The sequence below is a fragment of the Crocodylus porosus genome, unplaced genomic scaffold, assembly GCF_001723895.1.
Source record: "Crocodylus porosus isolate Cpor-Errol unplaced genomic scaffold, CroPor_comp1, whole genome shotgun sequence".
NCBI lineage: Eukaryota > Metazoa > Chordata > Crocodylia > Crocodylidae > Crocodylus > Crocodylus porosus.
The window spans coordinates 31,424,509-31,440,663 of record NW_017728912.1 but is presented as its reverse complement, the minus strand read 5'-3'; the positions used below and the strand labels follow the sequence as shown (position 1 = coordinate 31,440,663).

General features: G+C 44.5%; 1 long non-coding RNA gene across 1 annotated transcript in view; it reads left to right on the top strand.

The window, feature by feature from the left end:
- The window catches only part of LOC109309576, a 22,895-nt gene extending 9,772 nt beyond the window's left edge, over positions 1–13,123 (top strand). Inside the window, exon 3 of the long non-coding RNA XR_002100977.1 lies at positions 12,596–13,123. This is a non-coding gene — a long non-coding RNA (uncharacterized LOC109309576). The remainder of the gene's footprint in view (positions 1–12,595) is intronic.
- Positions 13,124–16,155: the final 3,032 nt, after the last annotated feature.

The window sequence follows — 16,155 nt, the reverse complement described above, 5'->3', positions numbered from 1 at the left end:
TCATTGATTCTATGATTCTATGACTGACCCTTCCCCATGAGCTGAAGGGGCAACAGGACCATTACCATGTCACGACTGAGCACTGTCTCCATGCAGTAAAGGGTGGATGCTGAGGTGCAGAAGACGTAAACCATTTGCTAAGCAGGATGACAACAGTCCTGTCCCTTTTTGGGAGGCATGGTGGTAAATGCACTGAGCTGGTGCTTATAATGGAACTAGCCTAGTATTTTTCATTTCTGTGCTGCTTGATGTGCTTCATTTGCTTTTATGATGGTGCTTGGGCATGATGAAATGACAATTTAATGTGTATAATAATTCATTTAAAGTTTTAGCTAGGGCTTGAATGAAGGTGACAGCATTTGTGCAAGCTATTCAGTGCTGGCCTTTTCCTGCCTGCTACCAGTGAGCAGTTTGTACTAAGCTTGTTCTTGGAACTAGCTCTGTCCAAAAGTTTCCAGCCTTTATACTCAGCCAGGGGGCTTTTGGGAGAAAAGGTCACACATAAGCAAGCATAGAGAAATGGGCATTCTTCTGGGTCAGCCCTGTTAGCTGCTCTTTGCATCTTAGCTGAAACATGGAGGATTGCTGGGGCATGAGGTATATTTGTGCCCTGACAGCAGCTATATGCAACCACGCTTGCTTAAGCCAGATTCTGAAACTTTGATCTGAAACTTTGAGGCATACGTTTCGCTTTAGTTGTAGGCCCACCACAGCCAAGGATAGTATTCATGCACCTGTGCGGTTAGCAAGATAGGGGCTCAGGTTACTAAATGGTATTTTTTAAGAAGGTTCAGACATGGTGTTTTAGATAGCGGTTGGGCCATATCTGTCTTGCATATGAACTACACTTTGGTTCACAACAAAGATCCAAATCTTCCAGCACACTGTGGAGCTGGAAAGCAGATGTAACCTTGGCTTGGCCCAATGAGGAAGACTGTTTCAGCTGGTTTGCATTGCTGGTGCCCTAAAAAGTATCCATTGTGAACAAGGAAGCAGATGTTTACTCGGCAATGTTGCATTAACCTGGATTAACAGTGCTGTTTGTATGTCCAGTCCCAGCTCTGCTGCATAGATTTGAGTGCACATTTATAGGCCAGCAGGATATTATTTCTACAAAATCTGGAGGTGACAGTGGGCTCCTGTGTGGCCTTTTGGCAGCTAGGACAGAAGAAGCTCTCAACCTTTTCTTCACCTTGTTGACACTTTCCCCCACCATTTCTTATTATTGCCACCTTGGGCTCAGCTCCAGCAATATAGCAATGATGGCAGTACTCCAAGCTCCTACCAGCATTTTAACCATTGTGTTGTCTACTCCTGTTCAGAGCAGATCCATGTGATGTGCACATTTAAGGTCCTTGAAGCTGCCTGAATCTACTCTCCACTGGGGCTCCCACAGGTGGAGCTGCAGAGATAGCAATGCAAATGGTGGAGACTACCCATAAAAATCATAGCATAGACATGGCTTCCAAATCACTGTTAAGTCTGGCTTGGCTCTGTCCATGCTAGCCTGGTGAAACTCCAAACAGAAGCAGGTGAGGTGGTGGTAGGTTTGAGTCACGAACCTGGAATCCAGGTCCCTACAGTATTCCATGTTGCTGGGACTTGGCTTGATCTGTTACAGGAAACAGGGCCCACTTCAAAGTTTGGAACAGAACTTGCATATTCTTTGGATCCTGAGTATAACTTTGTGAAGTTCCTGGAATGAATGAGTGCTTGACATGCCCACTCCTGTATGCTGACCTCTCCTGGGGAAGTCGTCAGAGCTGTTGGCACTGAACACTTCGCAAGATTGTGCCCTTGGGCAGGCAACCATGGGGGGTGGCCACTTTTGCTTGGCAGAGCCTGGAAACCTGTACCTGCCCCGCACAAGTTTAAACATCAAGAGCTCTTTTTTCTTCCTACTACTACCACTTGTGAATTACATGATGCTGTTCCCCCAGTGTCCTGAACTTGTCTTCATCTATAGCAAATTTGGAGGCAGGGGAGAAATGGAGGGGGAGGGATGGGGAATATCTTTTGTGATTTATTTCCCCACCTTTGATGTCCTCATTCTTTTCTCCTCCTCACTCTAAAAGCATTTGCAGTCTCCCTTTTCTTGCTTCAAGCTTTTTTCCCCCTTGATCCTACTGCTTTAATAAAGTAAAACATTGTGTGCCCCAGGTGTAGATTTGCTGAGAGTTAGTTAGTTTTGAAATTCCATGTAGAAAGAAGAGTCCTGGAAGGCTTTTTTCTCTGCCATGTGTTTGGCAAAGAAAGGTAGAACAGATTTATCTTCCCCGCTCCCTTACAGATATTTGAGAGAGGAATGGGATGGCTGCCTCCTGCTGTGCTTACTGCATCACCAGCTATGGCAAGGGGAACAAAGACAATCAATGGAGGTGATTCTGAATCTAATGTTTTGCCTGCTCTGATAATTTGTTTGATCTCTCCAGTAACACGTACGTGGATTTTTGGGGCTAGATTTACTCAGTCTTTAGAGACCACATAGGCGAGTAGGAGAAACTGAGATTCCTTTCCTTGTGTGCTCAGATAAAGGGGAGACTAGGAAAAGAGGTGCCCTCTGGAGCAGGGAATGCAAAGAAACAGGAGATGGGTGGAAGGGCAGGTGGAGCCTCCCATATGCCAGCCAGCAGAGGAGAAGCATGCTTTGCTGTGTTGTGGAGTGCCTCAAATTAATTTCTGCCCAGAACAATGGGGATGTCTGGGAGGAAATGCACCTCCTGAGGCTCTTTCTCTTCTGGAAAAATGGGTCACATTCAGGTTGGAAAGTTGTCTTCTTAGCTGTTGGTTAAAAACCACAAGTTGGGAAGTGTTGCCCGCAGGATCTTCCCACATTATTCCTGGCCACAGGAAATTAAAAACATTGTAAGCAAGGGCGAGGGGGCTAATCCAGCACAATGTTGCCTTCAACAAGTTACTTGCTGGATAGATGCTACACATGGTCTAGTGAAACTGGGGTATACTGGAAAGAGCTAGACATGGAATATGAACATCAGTGCCATGGATAGGAAGGTCAGTTTGCCTGAAAGGGCCATAGGACAATTAAGATGTAAGATTAATATTCCTGAGTTGCACCGGATTAATGCCTTTGCAGCATAGCTAGTATCAAGGAAATTGCTACTGATTTACACAAGAGAAATGGAGACCAGAATGAAGCCTGTCATTTGATCCATTTAGGTTTGAGGCTTTGTGAATTTTATGAAAATACTATCTTGAAGCTAAGCTTATGTAGCAAACCTTCCCAGGAGTGGAGGTAGGTAGAAAACAGATGATTAATCTCTACAATACACATACTATGAGAATTTAATGGAAGACCACATTTTGATTTAAATTCAGAGCTTCCATTATTCATTCCTTTGTCACCTCACTTGTTTCAGTGATAAAACTAACATTCAAAATAGTTGGTTAATACATCTTTCAAAATCAAAAAATGCAGTTGAAAATATAGCAGTGCCAATTGCTTTCTAAATTAAAACAAATCTGGAAATTTTACCTTATTCCTTCAGATCTGTTTCTCCATATACCACAAACAGCCATATGCTTTCTGCTAGAAATGACTTATTTTTAGGTTGGAAAAATCAACAAGAAAGTATAAAGTGTACCCTCCCTGCCAGAGTAGTGTGGGTGTATTTCTTGTGATAACATTGGCAATAAATTGCCTCTACACCCGCCCAGCCAGGAACCTTGAAGATGTAATGCTACACCCAAAAAACAAAAGTAGATGAACTATAATCAGTTTTTAGTTGGTTTAGTGTGCTTCCATTTGATCTGAACACCTATGACTACTCTTGGGCTTAGAGAGTTGTGTTCCAGCACAGTTGGGAGGGTCCATTACATCAGATTAGCAACCAAGTCTTACAATATTTAATAAAAGAAATTCAGAGGACAGAAGATGAGGGGCTAGATCCACAGAGATTTTTAAACATCATAGGCCTCATTTCCTAGGTGCCTCACTGTTAGTCAGTGACTGTGGAAGCCCAAACCCTGCTCTTCAAAGGTAGTAAAGTGTCTAACTCCAGGGAGAATGGAGATGTTTGTCTGTGGGATTATCTCCTGTGAGCTCAGGAGTGGAGTGCCTAGGCTGGGCCAGTTTTTTTTCTAATGAAAGACTCGTGAGCAGAGAAGACTTCCCCATGATACATTTACATGAGCACCTGACTGCACAGTAACTGTCAGTATTGCACAGTCTCAGCAGTGCACGAGTTGTTTCCAACCCTACCGCACAGTAGCGCTGGCATCATGGTTCATGCCTACCAATGCTATGTTGCCGTAGCTTGTTGCTATGGTGATGTAGTGTCTCATGTAAATGCGCCCCATGATAACTAATGGCCCACCGGCATTGGAGAGGTGGGAGTCTTGTTTTCACACACCCAGACCTCTGAAATGAAGCAGGGACTTGAATACAAATACCTACCAGCAGGTGTGTCCCCACCCAGCAGGCTATGGTGTACATGGGAGCAGATCACACTCAGTTTTGCTTTTGAATCTGTTCTTTAAACAATCAAGTGCTCATTGCAGTTGGGACTTTGAGTCTGACTTGCCTACAGCCCGGAGGAGTGTACTAGCCAGTGGGCCACTGACTGTATTGGACACAAACCTGCACCAGCCAGGCCTAGGCAGTCTTGTTGCATGTAAACCTGGTGGCATAAGATCTTGAGTGCAAGGATCCCTTTCCTGGTACCTGCAGCTGTCTGAGAACCCCAGCTAAGCAGAGACCCTCTGTTGCCAACTGGTGGTGACTGATGGGTAATGGCTGAGGGTGCCTATTTTGGGGATGCTGGTTAAAATGAAGTCAAGTTTTGAATTTGGATGTGATGAAAGATTGTTATCTCTAATGGGTAATGAACAAACAAGAGAATGACACTGCAAGTGTCTGGGTTGAGGGGTCAGCTGACTTGTTCCTACCTCTTGGAAGGGTAAGTGATCCCTGGATTAGGCAAAGAAGTGATGGCAGAAAGTTCTAGGTTGTCTTGCTTGTGGTTGGGAGTCTGTGTAGGCTCCTTCTAGCATTGCTTTCTCCATGAAGATTGGGATGGTCCACAGAACTGTAAGTTTGAATGAAGCTAGAGCTCTGGGGGCAGCATGTTCTTCATGAGTTGAGAGATGGACCTCCATACAAACATGCTGCGAGAGGGATGTATAAGGGAAAAGTAGAGCTAATGCCAGAGTGCATAACCTCACTAGCTGCTTGTAGTTCTGGGGTGAGAGTCTTGGCTAGTGTGGTTGATTTTGTTAATTGCTGACTTCCCCAAGTTTACCACTTTTCTTTCCCCTTAGAACTTTTCTCTTCATTTAAGCCTTCATACATGCTGCTTGCAGGTCAGGTAGACTTGCTTGCCAAGGGCACCCAAGTAATATAATTTAACTTCCTTGGTTGCTGGGTAGGGAGCTGGAGCCAGCATACTTATTTCAGAAGGAATGGCTACACAGCTAAATACAACCCTTTTCACTGCCACGGCGCTTGGTGGAAGGGTTATATGGGAGCACCTTCTGTGTGACTGAGGTATGCTCTGAATAGACCTACTTTATCAGGTGAGACGGGACGTGCACGGAATGCCTAGTTTGGGAACTCTGCCAGGGTGGGGAGGTGTTATTGTAAATGGCTTGTATGTCCACTGGCAGAAATGTAGGAATTCAGGAACTTTAGGCAGCAGCTGAGTAGAGGTTTTGTGATGCCAGTGTTGAACTTGGGAGTCTATATCTGTTTGTGCATTGTCCTGCCCTACCTGCTCTCTAGTCTGTAAGCCACCATCACAGAGTGGTTACATCCTTGCTGCTGTACTCTAACTACAGAAGTTGCTATACTTGTGTTAGAAGTAGTTAATGTACAACAGCACCAAATGGCAAAATGAACATGGCTTCTTGTCTGCATTGGCAGTCAGCTTGGGTAAAGTAGGCCACCGGATTGGCCTAGGACCAAAATCTGCAGGTAAATAGGTGTTGACTGTGGCAGGCACGAAGTCCTGGCTGGGTATAAAGGAAAACTCTGTTGCTTTCAGGACAACAGGACTTTGTGTGGCCTCTAAACAAAGATGCTGTTTAACTGAAAAATGAACTCTTCTTGGATCTGGTCAACTTTGTTACCCACCATGTTTCTTGACTAAACTGATTTTAGTTGACAATTACTTTGCTTCCATAGTGAACTTCTTGGTTATTCCCAGTTGTTGATTCTGTGGGAGCAGAGTTTAGTCAGTACTGAGTATTTTTGAACATGTTACCCAAAGTTATTTAAAGGGGTTCACTTTTCTGGTATATTTCTGAAGTGGGTACTTGCCCTAGTGGCAAGTAGACTCTTTTGCCATTTATCCAAAAAAGCACTTAATTCAAAATATCCGTTGGATGCCAGGTTCCTTTAGGTATGTTGATCCAGATCTAGACTGGTAAATTGGACACCTAAATGGGGCTAAGATGGAAATTTAGTGCCTGAATCACAAAAAGATTCAGGATAACTATGGCTACTACAGCCAAATACTGCTTATGTGCCTAAATTCAGCTGACATCTGAAGCTGGTATTTGTGCATGCCAGGAAATGCCTTGGTCTGAGCAAGCTCAATGCCTAGAGCTGCCAAAATGATCACAATCCAAATATGAGGCAGGGCAGCATCTAAACATTACCTAGGTCCCCAAAGGGGTTTGATTTGGGTATTTGTTGTCTGAAGCACACCAGCAGAACTGATTTCAGAAAGAAACACAGCAGCCATGCATGTTTGCATTAAAAACACGATGCTACTGGCCACCTTTGACATGACGCCTAGTGGTTAGAGCAGTCATTCAGGAAGTGGGGAAAGCTGGCTTATGGCCCTCCTCTCTCTGAAGGGATTGAAACCCACATCTCTCAGGAGGCTACCCTATCAATCTGAAGGGGAGTGTATTCCCTCTTCCCTTTGTTAGAAGGGCACTGCACAGCCAGGAATACAAGGGTCACAGGGCCAGCAAGAGAAGGAAATGGCACCTGATGTGCAGCCTACTGTTCAGGGCAATCCCTGAACAGGGCATTCCTCATCCCAGGGCATCCCTCATCTGGATGAAAAGTCCTGGTTTACAGTCCTTGCTCTTGAGCCTATTTATGCTTTTTATCCAGTGATTGGATAATGTAAAATGTATAGCCAGTCCTGGGAACCTGGCTTGTTGGGCACTTGCCTTCAGGAGAGTCAGTGCTCTGGGTCCTGTGCAGACAAAAGCATTTATTGTATAGCTTGGAATTGGGTGGCTTAGCTCTAGAAAGGGGCAGAGTTCAGACACACTTTGACTTAAATGTTTCCTCTTGGCTGCTTCTTGGCGGCTCCCTGCTTAGCATCCAACCCTTGACCTCACCCTTCAGAGACACCCAGGTCTTCCTGCTGGCTGTATAGAGAACTTGGGCACATCCATCTGCTTCTTTTAAGTATTCCTCTGGGGCCAGGCACCTTATATTTCAGCCAGCTGGATCTAAGTGGGAGGTTCAAGGGAGCCTGAATTTTGCCTTCTGTGCTTCCTGGTGTAAGCCTGACATTACATCTGTTACTCTCTCATTCAGTGATGCTAAATTTTGCCCCTTACTAATGAACGTGTAGACACACCCCTAATGTGTTTTAGGTAATGCACATTTAATTTAGTACCTCCATTGTGTGGTACTAGAAAAATGCATTGGCCTATTTTAATGTGCAGTAGCTAAAGAACACTTTTTGGTGATACTTTAATGTGCATTAAAATAGGCTAATGCACATTAAAGCGCATGTGTAGATGCACCCATCTTGAGAGAAAAAACAATGTAGCTGTCCTATGTTAGATCAATTATTAACAAAAAAAGCTACTTGCCTTTTGCTCCAGGCACCTGTTCAGTATTCATATTGACTGATGCATATGGCAGCAGCTGTAATAGGTTAAATAAAATTTTGCTTTGGTATTATACTGTAACTTTTGAAAAGGAAAGGATAAATAAGTCTGTTCACTAATTTTAACTGTAAGCATGCTCTTTTCCTCATTTGCTATGTCTAATTCTTATCTGGTGTAATATATCCCTGCTGGCAGTTTGATTTAATTGGCCTTGTGGTAACTAATTCAAGCTAGCACTTTAATTAGGCAATTATTTTGTTATAAAAGCTGTTTTGTAGCATGCCAGAGAGAAGCTGGGATTTCCAGTTTTCTCTCACTAAAATCAAGCTGCTTGCTTTTCCAGAGGAAGTGGAATAAAAATGCAGGCCTGGATTTTACAAACACTTATGCCCACAAGTAGCTTTATGTGTGTAAGTGGCCCCATTGAGGAACGACAGTTGCACTGTGGTTACTTGTGCAGAAATACTTGCAGGATCTATAAGGAAAGAAAATGAATCTAAAGTGTGCAAGGTAGTAATTAAGGTATGTATGTACATCCATCCATACAAACATGGTCATGGAGAGGGCCTCCAAGGCCATCAAGTCCGGGTCCCTGCATGTGCAGGCCTGTTTCCCCAAGGAATCCCCGAAATTGCCACTTTAAAACCTCGCACACAAGTGTAAGCCACAACCCTAAAAACACCAGCAACACCCTATAACCTGTCATTGGTAAAAGTGGGGGAGACAAGGGTACTGTCATTGCAATGACACATGCTAGGAAAAGGACCTGCTCCATGCTACAGAGGAAGGCAGAACCCTCTACAGTCCATGCTATATGACCTAGAGGTAAAATTCCTTCCTGACCTTGAATTTGGTGATCAGTACGACCCTGAGTGCAAAAACAGGAACCTCTGGGTTTTCCAAGTACCAGATAGGTTTTGAATGGGGTGCACCCATTTTCTATCTGTCTTAGCTATATCCACCATCCCAATGCTTTGGAAGAAGACAAGTTCTGTCCCACTTGCCCCTTGGAAGCCAATGACACTTACGAGGTAAAACAAATTCTGTTTTGCCCCATACACTGGGGCCACTGTTGGTTACAATGTGGGCCAGAAAAATCTTTAACGCTTCAGGAGAGCTACTTCCATATCCCAGTGTGGGGATCCTGCCATATATCACTGTAATGGATTCCCCAGAGGAACTCTTCTTTGGGACCCCCAGCTTTAACATAATCTTTCAGAACACCCTCTGAAGCCAGTCCAGGCACAGCTTCTAGAGTGGGGGAACTGGCTCCTTGGACTCTGAGACCAGGCCTTGCAGTCCTTGCACCATCTCCTGTCTCCCCAAGCTATCTATGCTTCTCCTTGGAGAGTTACCTTCTGGCTTAGATCCTGGAGAGGGACTTTGTCCCTTTAAAGACATAAAGTGGACTCAGTCACATGCAATGAAGTTGGCAGCTGTTTTTGAACAAAGACAGCTTTTATTAGTCAACAGCAGTACAGCAGGCAATGTTCTTGGGCCACAATGTCTAGACCAACTCTCGGGCAGCGTCCCAGTCAGGTAAACAGCACTAGCTGTTCTCTGTCAAGACTGTCTCTTTTCGTCCTGTTTCTCTCTCTCCTTGTCCCTGGAAGTACTCTTTTTAAGTCAGCCTCTTTTGTGTTAGGGTGTCTTTGTCCCTCAGATGCCAGAGACAGCAAGGAGTCTCCAGATGCTGAGGCCAGAATCCAGTGGTGCTCTGGATGGGTACTTGTATACAGACTGGTCTATTGTTTTCTTGATACATCTCTACTAGGCAATGGGTTAATGCAGCTGGGTATCTGGGGCTGCAGCAACTTCCAGCTACTGCCATGCTGCCAGCACAATTGTGCAGTTGCAGTTGCCCCCATCTAAGTATTGTGACTGCCTTGGTGGCTGAGATCCTTAGTGCAGATCCTCCTAGGTCTACTTCAAAATAATATTAACTCATTCTTTCCTTGTGTACAAGCCAATAGGGGAAACTGAGATGGGCAACATTATTGTAATGTAAACCAGTTAACTCAGAAATATTACAGACTATACTATATTATTACAGACTATACTATATAGTCTGCCACACATGGAGAAGCAAAACCTACCTGCCCTATTATACCATTGCTTCCATTTTTATCCAGTTTAATTTCAAATCAAATGAAGTTCTTTACCCCCACCACTTTCCTTGGAAGACCATTCCCTAGTTTCACTCTTTTGATTGGAATGAAAAGATATGTTTTAACTAAATTAATCTGCTCCAGATTATCCAATTTCAATCCTAATTTAGCCACTTTATAGCCATTAGATCTCATGCTTATGCTGACTTCTTTCAGTCTAAAAACCTTCTCTTCTTTCCTTATTCACCTCTGAAATATACTTATGAAGGGTGAACCCTTTCAAGCTCTGTTGGCTACTTCCAGTTTTTGTCCCCGCCACCCCCCTCCAGAAAGGATTGGAAAAATTGGAGAGTCCAGCAGAGGGCAGTGAAAATGGTTTGGGGGCTGGGACACATGACTTGAGGAGAGGCTGAAGGAACTGGGCTTATTTAGTCTGCAGAAGAGAAGACTGAGGAGGGATTCAATAGCTGCCTTTAAGTACCCGAGGGGTGTTTCCAAACAGGATGAAGGTAGACTGTTCTCAGCAGTGACAGACGACAGAACCAGGAACAATGGTTTCAAGTTGCAGCAAGGGAAGTTTAGATATTAGGAAAAACTCTCACTAGGAAGGTAGTAAAACACTGGAACAGGTTACCCAGAGAGGTTGTGGATTCTCTATCCTTGGAAGTTTTTAAAACCTGAGGAGAGAGCCTTTGCTGGGGTGATCTAGTTGGGGATAGTCCTGCTTTGAGTAGGGGGTTGGACTAGATGACCTTGTGAGGTCCATTCCAACCCTCATTTTCTATGGTTCTGCTTGATTGTTCACACCCCACTTCCTGTTGTCAGCTTATTCTCAGCATGGAGACTTTGCAGAATTCTCTCAGCTTTTCTGCCTAAGCTCCTGGTTTCTAAAGCTGTTATCAGTCGGGCCAGCCTTGATCCCAGAAGGCTATTTTCTTATTATTCATGAAGAGGCAGTGCCTGGAAAAACTCCTCTTAGCAAATGCCTGCCAGCATTTATACATCTCAAAGCCCTACTTCTTCCTGCTGACTGTTTCCTGATCTCTCTCCTCTCCTCTCCTCTCCTCCCTCATGTTGTTCTCATAGTCATGTACCTCTGTGGGTTCCCCCTCTTCTGATCTCTCCATCAAGTCCTCATCCTCAGTGGGTGTCTGAGACTTCTCTTTGGATGTATTGACTCCTTTCTTCCATCACCTGCTTAGAGATGATGCTCTTACATCATTGGACCTGCTGCGTAGCTGTGCTGGTGCTGGGCATGGGTGGGGACAGTGGTGACAGTGGGTGGGTTCCTCCTTCTTCCTCCTGTTTCCTTGTTCCCCCAGTGTCTTCCAGCATCTGCCCTCAGCCAGCAGGAGAAGGAACCTGTTACTGTTTAAAGTGGGGGTGCAACTGCACTCCCATATGCCTCTGAATCCACCTGTTTCCATCCAACTCCGAGGAACTCTGCTTCCAAGTAACATTCAGATGTGCTCAGGGAGATGTAGTTCTCTAGTCACCTGCAGCAATTTGGCAAGGAGCCATCAATGCCTGACAGTATCAGATACTGCCTATAGGTCTATAAATACAGCTCCTGTGATCAAACCTTTTTCAAAACCACCTTCAATATGTTGTGGAAAACTTTGAGCAGCTGGTGTGTGTGTGTAAAGGTAGGAAATGCCAGACTTAATTCAACTCCTTTGTGTTATGATACAATCATTAATTTCATGACACTGGATGTTAAGCATGCATTATAACTATGGATGTAGTGGCAGCTTTTAGTAATTCCAGAGATGTTTAAACTTTTATTGTTTAAACTATTTCTCTTCCTCTATTCAATTGGATTCATAAAACTAAGTGCTCTCTTCTGCAAAGGCTGTGATATGTCAAACCAACCTCTAGTAGCCCTGGAGATTGCTAAAGCATGAAATAGGTGTAATTACTACTGACATGTAAACCCACTTTACTGTCACTTAGCAAAGGTGTAAACAGAATCTCCAAATATGGCCATATTCTTGCCACTTCTGCCCCGTGGACAAGTCTCTCAACTCACAATTTACCTGTAGGACCTGCATCTTTCAGATTTATGAATGTGCCTTATTTTTTCTCAGAAGTAGAGTACAACTCAGACCATTTCCATTTATTTCAATTAGCATTTTACTGTCTTGATAGCTTCTGTTTTACTGGGATATTCAACAGTTTCATTGCTCAAGGCAAGGAAAGAATCTAGTAAATAAACTGTCAACCAAAGCCAGGACACTAAGTCAGTCATTCTTGTTCTGATCACAAAATTAAAAAAAAAAAAAGTGAGGCATGTTTTACACATCAGTCACTTCCACACATTTACTGATGTTTCATATCAACAAAAGCATGGTAATCCCATGAAATTTAGTTAGCTGTGTGTGCAAGCTGATTACCTTACTAGCTCACAAATTGTACTGATTATCTGAGAGAGATGCCGACAGCTTGTAATTTTTGCTTTTTTCAACAAAGCCTCTTCTATCTGAGTAGTTCAGTAGGCTCAAGTTGTTAACCAAAGCCACTGCATTCCTCCAGACCTGTCTAACTATGTTACTTCATACTTTTTAATTTGCCCATTGCAAAGTCTGTAACAAGCAGGACTTTGTGAAGCAATTCTGAAAACAGCCCCTTTGAGTGATTTGCAATAAAACCTGTATCTGAATTTCTGTTCAAAGAACTTGAACCTGAAATTGAACTGGAAGTAGAATGAATGTCTCAGAGTCCTGCGGCACAGACCTTGAAATGGAAATTACTACTGCAGAGAAATGAGGCATTACAAACCAGGGAACTTGGACAGATTCACCAGTTCTCAGTTAGGGTTTTCATAAAAACACAGGATTTGTCATTCTGTATTGGACCATCAGTCTGTTAATTTGCTGTACTGCTAAAAGTGGCAACCAATAAGTGATGATTCAGAGAAGGTGAAAATAACCCACGATTCTTTTGGTCACTTATGCAATGCTTCAGAGTCAAATTTCTTCCTACTCCCTCATGGAATTAGCTACTGTTAATGTTTTTCTCTTTTTATAAAGCTAATGAGCACAAGTCCATTTTATTGATCTCCAGAAGAAAGCAATAAATCCACTGGAATGAAAACTAAATTCCAACAGTTTTTGTTCTGTCAACTGGGAATTACAAGATTTAGGTTGGATTCTCAGTTGATACAAATCATAGTGCATCACTCAAGTCAACAGTCATCCTAGTTTATGTCAAACTAAGTTTTGCTTCAATATCTATTGGCCAGTAAATTCTAATGAACAAACTGACTACCTATAATCATAATGGAATATTTAACATTAATGAATAAAAAGCCATCATTATTTTACATCCCCCTTCTATGACTGAAGAGAGCAATTTGAGAGAGAAGCTGCAGAGGAATTGCTTTAAAGTTGCAGATTTAAAGCTTTTTTTTTTTTTAATTATTATTATTTTGTGAATAGAGGGGCATATAACCAGATCAGTTTTGGAGCTAAATGCGCCCCACAAACAGACCTTCTTCCAAAAGGGAAGACAAATAATATTTGCAAATCTGATTCAACTAAGAGGAAGATAATAAGACAGAAAGAGAATGATTTACAAACTACCCTGAAAGTATAAATGTCTCTCTCTAATCTCTGTTTTGTTCAAAATGTTAAGTGGCACTTCAGTAATCTTCCATTTCAGTAACAAAACCCAGGGATTTTTCATGACAGTTACAATAATAGTATCTTCTTAGAACTTGTCCTCCTTTCTTCCTCTGCTTTCTTCTGCCAACTCTCTGCTTTTTTGGATATATCAATAATTCTACTTAATCCTGCAAAACAATTAACATTACACATTCTGTCTCCAAAGCAAAGTCAGACGTGGTAAATTCTGATCTCATTCACCTTGATGTTAATCTTGGGAAACCTTAATAACTCCAAGGTCTCTTTCTTGAGTCATAACCAGGGATCCTAGTTTTCTCCGATTAAAAATTGAAGATTCTCTGATTTTAAAAAACCCAAAATCTGCAATGAAAATAAATAAATAAATAAATAAATGTACACACCACACACACACAGTGTGTGTGTGTGTATATGTACATATATATGTATCAATTAAACACAGTATTTTATTGATATAGTTACAATTTTAAAGCAGTTTGGAAGCCTGTCAGTACCTTAATCACTATAGTAAAATACATTCTAAATACCTATATATTTTGGTATTTGATTTTGGGTTTCTTATCATGGAAAAACAGAGCTCCCCCTGCCCCCTTAGTTCACCAAGATGCAGGTCCAGGCCCCTCACTCATACCCCCTGCAGCCCTGTTGGCAGGAGCCCCCAGCTTCCAGGGCTCCAGGGACCTAGGTCTGCAGCCCCCTGCCCCTTGCAGCAGGGCCTGAGCCCCAGCTGCCACCCACAGGAGGCGGCGGATGCTGTGGCAGAGCGGAGTGCAGAGGCCGTCTCCCCCATGTGCAACATGGCTGGAGCAGAGCCCATGGGGATGTGTGCTGCTTGCTGGGGGCTTGGGCTCCCTGCCCTGCTTCCCTCCTTTCTGGGACCTCTGTGGCCCAGTGGGTGGGACCTGATACGGCAGGTGGGGACACTTGTTGCCGCTGCTGCAAGTCCTGTGTCACCCTGGTGAAGTGCCCCCTACCTACCTGGTAGCAGCAGGAGGCACAACTCTGCCCTGCCAACCCTGCTGCTGCATTTTTCCAGGGTGTTACAGGGCTTGCAGCAATAACGGGCCAAATCCTGCTCTGCCCTACTGTGTTAGGTCCCACTTGTTGTGCCACAGAGGGCCCAGGGGCAGGGCAATAAGGCAGGGACCCTGAGTCCAGAGCAGGCAGCCTGCACCAGCCCTGCACACACATCTGGGGGGGCATGTGCCCCCCGTTCCCCACCCAGGAGTGCACACAGTGGCAGAGAGCCAGTCCCGCTGCCCCTTGGACAAGCTGCCCATGACTTCATTCTGCTCCCTGTCTGGGCCCTGCAGCTGTGCATCCTGGCCCTGGGCCTCAAGCCTCATGCACTGCTCCAGCTGCGCAGCAGCCCCAGCCCCTGGCCTGCCTCCCTCCCTATGGGAGCCTCAATTGCCTGCCCCCCTGCTCCCCACTGCTGGAACTCTGCTAGCCTGCAGAGAGCAATTTGCAAAAGTAAAAAATCCACGTGTTCCTTTGTTAAAATAAAAAATCCTCAACTTGTCCTGTTGAAAGGGAAAATTTGTGTTTTTTTCTATTTTTCTGTGGGAAACAGAAAACCCAGCTTCCTGGTCATAACAACTAGTTAGAGCCCAATACTATGTACAGATATTTGAGGTTATTTTTCCCCCAAGTGCAGTACCTTGCACTTGACATTAAAATTCATCTGCCACTTTTTGCTCACTCACTGAACTCGGTAAGATCTTTCAGCAGTTCCTCAGTGTGGCAGTGCACTATGTGTGACTGCCACTTTAAGGCCCTGGAGCTGGCAGCTTCCAAGTGCCTAATGAGGGCAGCCATTTTAGGCTCAGGGCTGCCTATATAAATAAGGCAGTCTGGCTGCTGGAGGTCAGGTAATAACATTGCTTGGCCAGAAGGCTGCTGGGTTTTATCCAGAGGTAAGGGAGGAGCTGTAGGGGATGGTAGGGGCTTCTGGTCCTGGGTATGACCAGAAACTACACACTGCCAGTAGTGGGTGGCCTGGTGGGGCTTCCAGGGGTGCGGGAGCCCCCAGGAAATGCCAGGCCAGTGATCACCCTGGTGAAAGGCAGGTTGGAGAGCCTTCACCCCTAGCCCTCACCTTCAGGTGGGTTGCATATACTGGAGGTAGCTGTGGGGGTGCAAGCACTGAGGAGGAGAGCTGGGGCCAGGCATGGCTACAGCCACCTGAGCCCACCTGTGGTGGGAAGCCCTGAGACCCCAAGTAAAGGGGGCATTACGAGCAGTGTGGAGCCTCCCCCAGTGTGGGGGGGGACAGTGTGTGGAGCCTTCCCCAGTGTGTGTGTGCTCAGCCAGAGAGAGAGAGCTGAGTCCTGACCCCAGTAAGTCCTCCAGTGTGGGGAGGCAGAGTTTGGGTCAACTATAACACCAGTAGTAGTGCCATGATCTATTGCCCAGGTGGGGAGTGACAGTCCCCTGTGAGACCCTGAGGCCCCAGTCATGGTGATGCTTAAAGCAGTTCATTTCTCTGGAGGCCACCAAAATCACAGACACACACTCATTAGATGGCACAAAAGGTGTATTTGCAAATAGGGTCAGAGCAGAGTCAAAAACTCAGATTACTCTGAACCCAC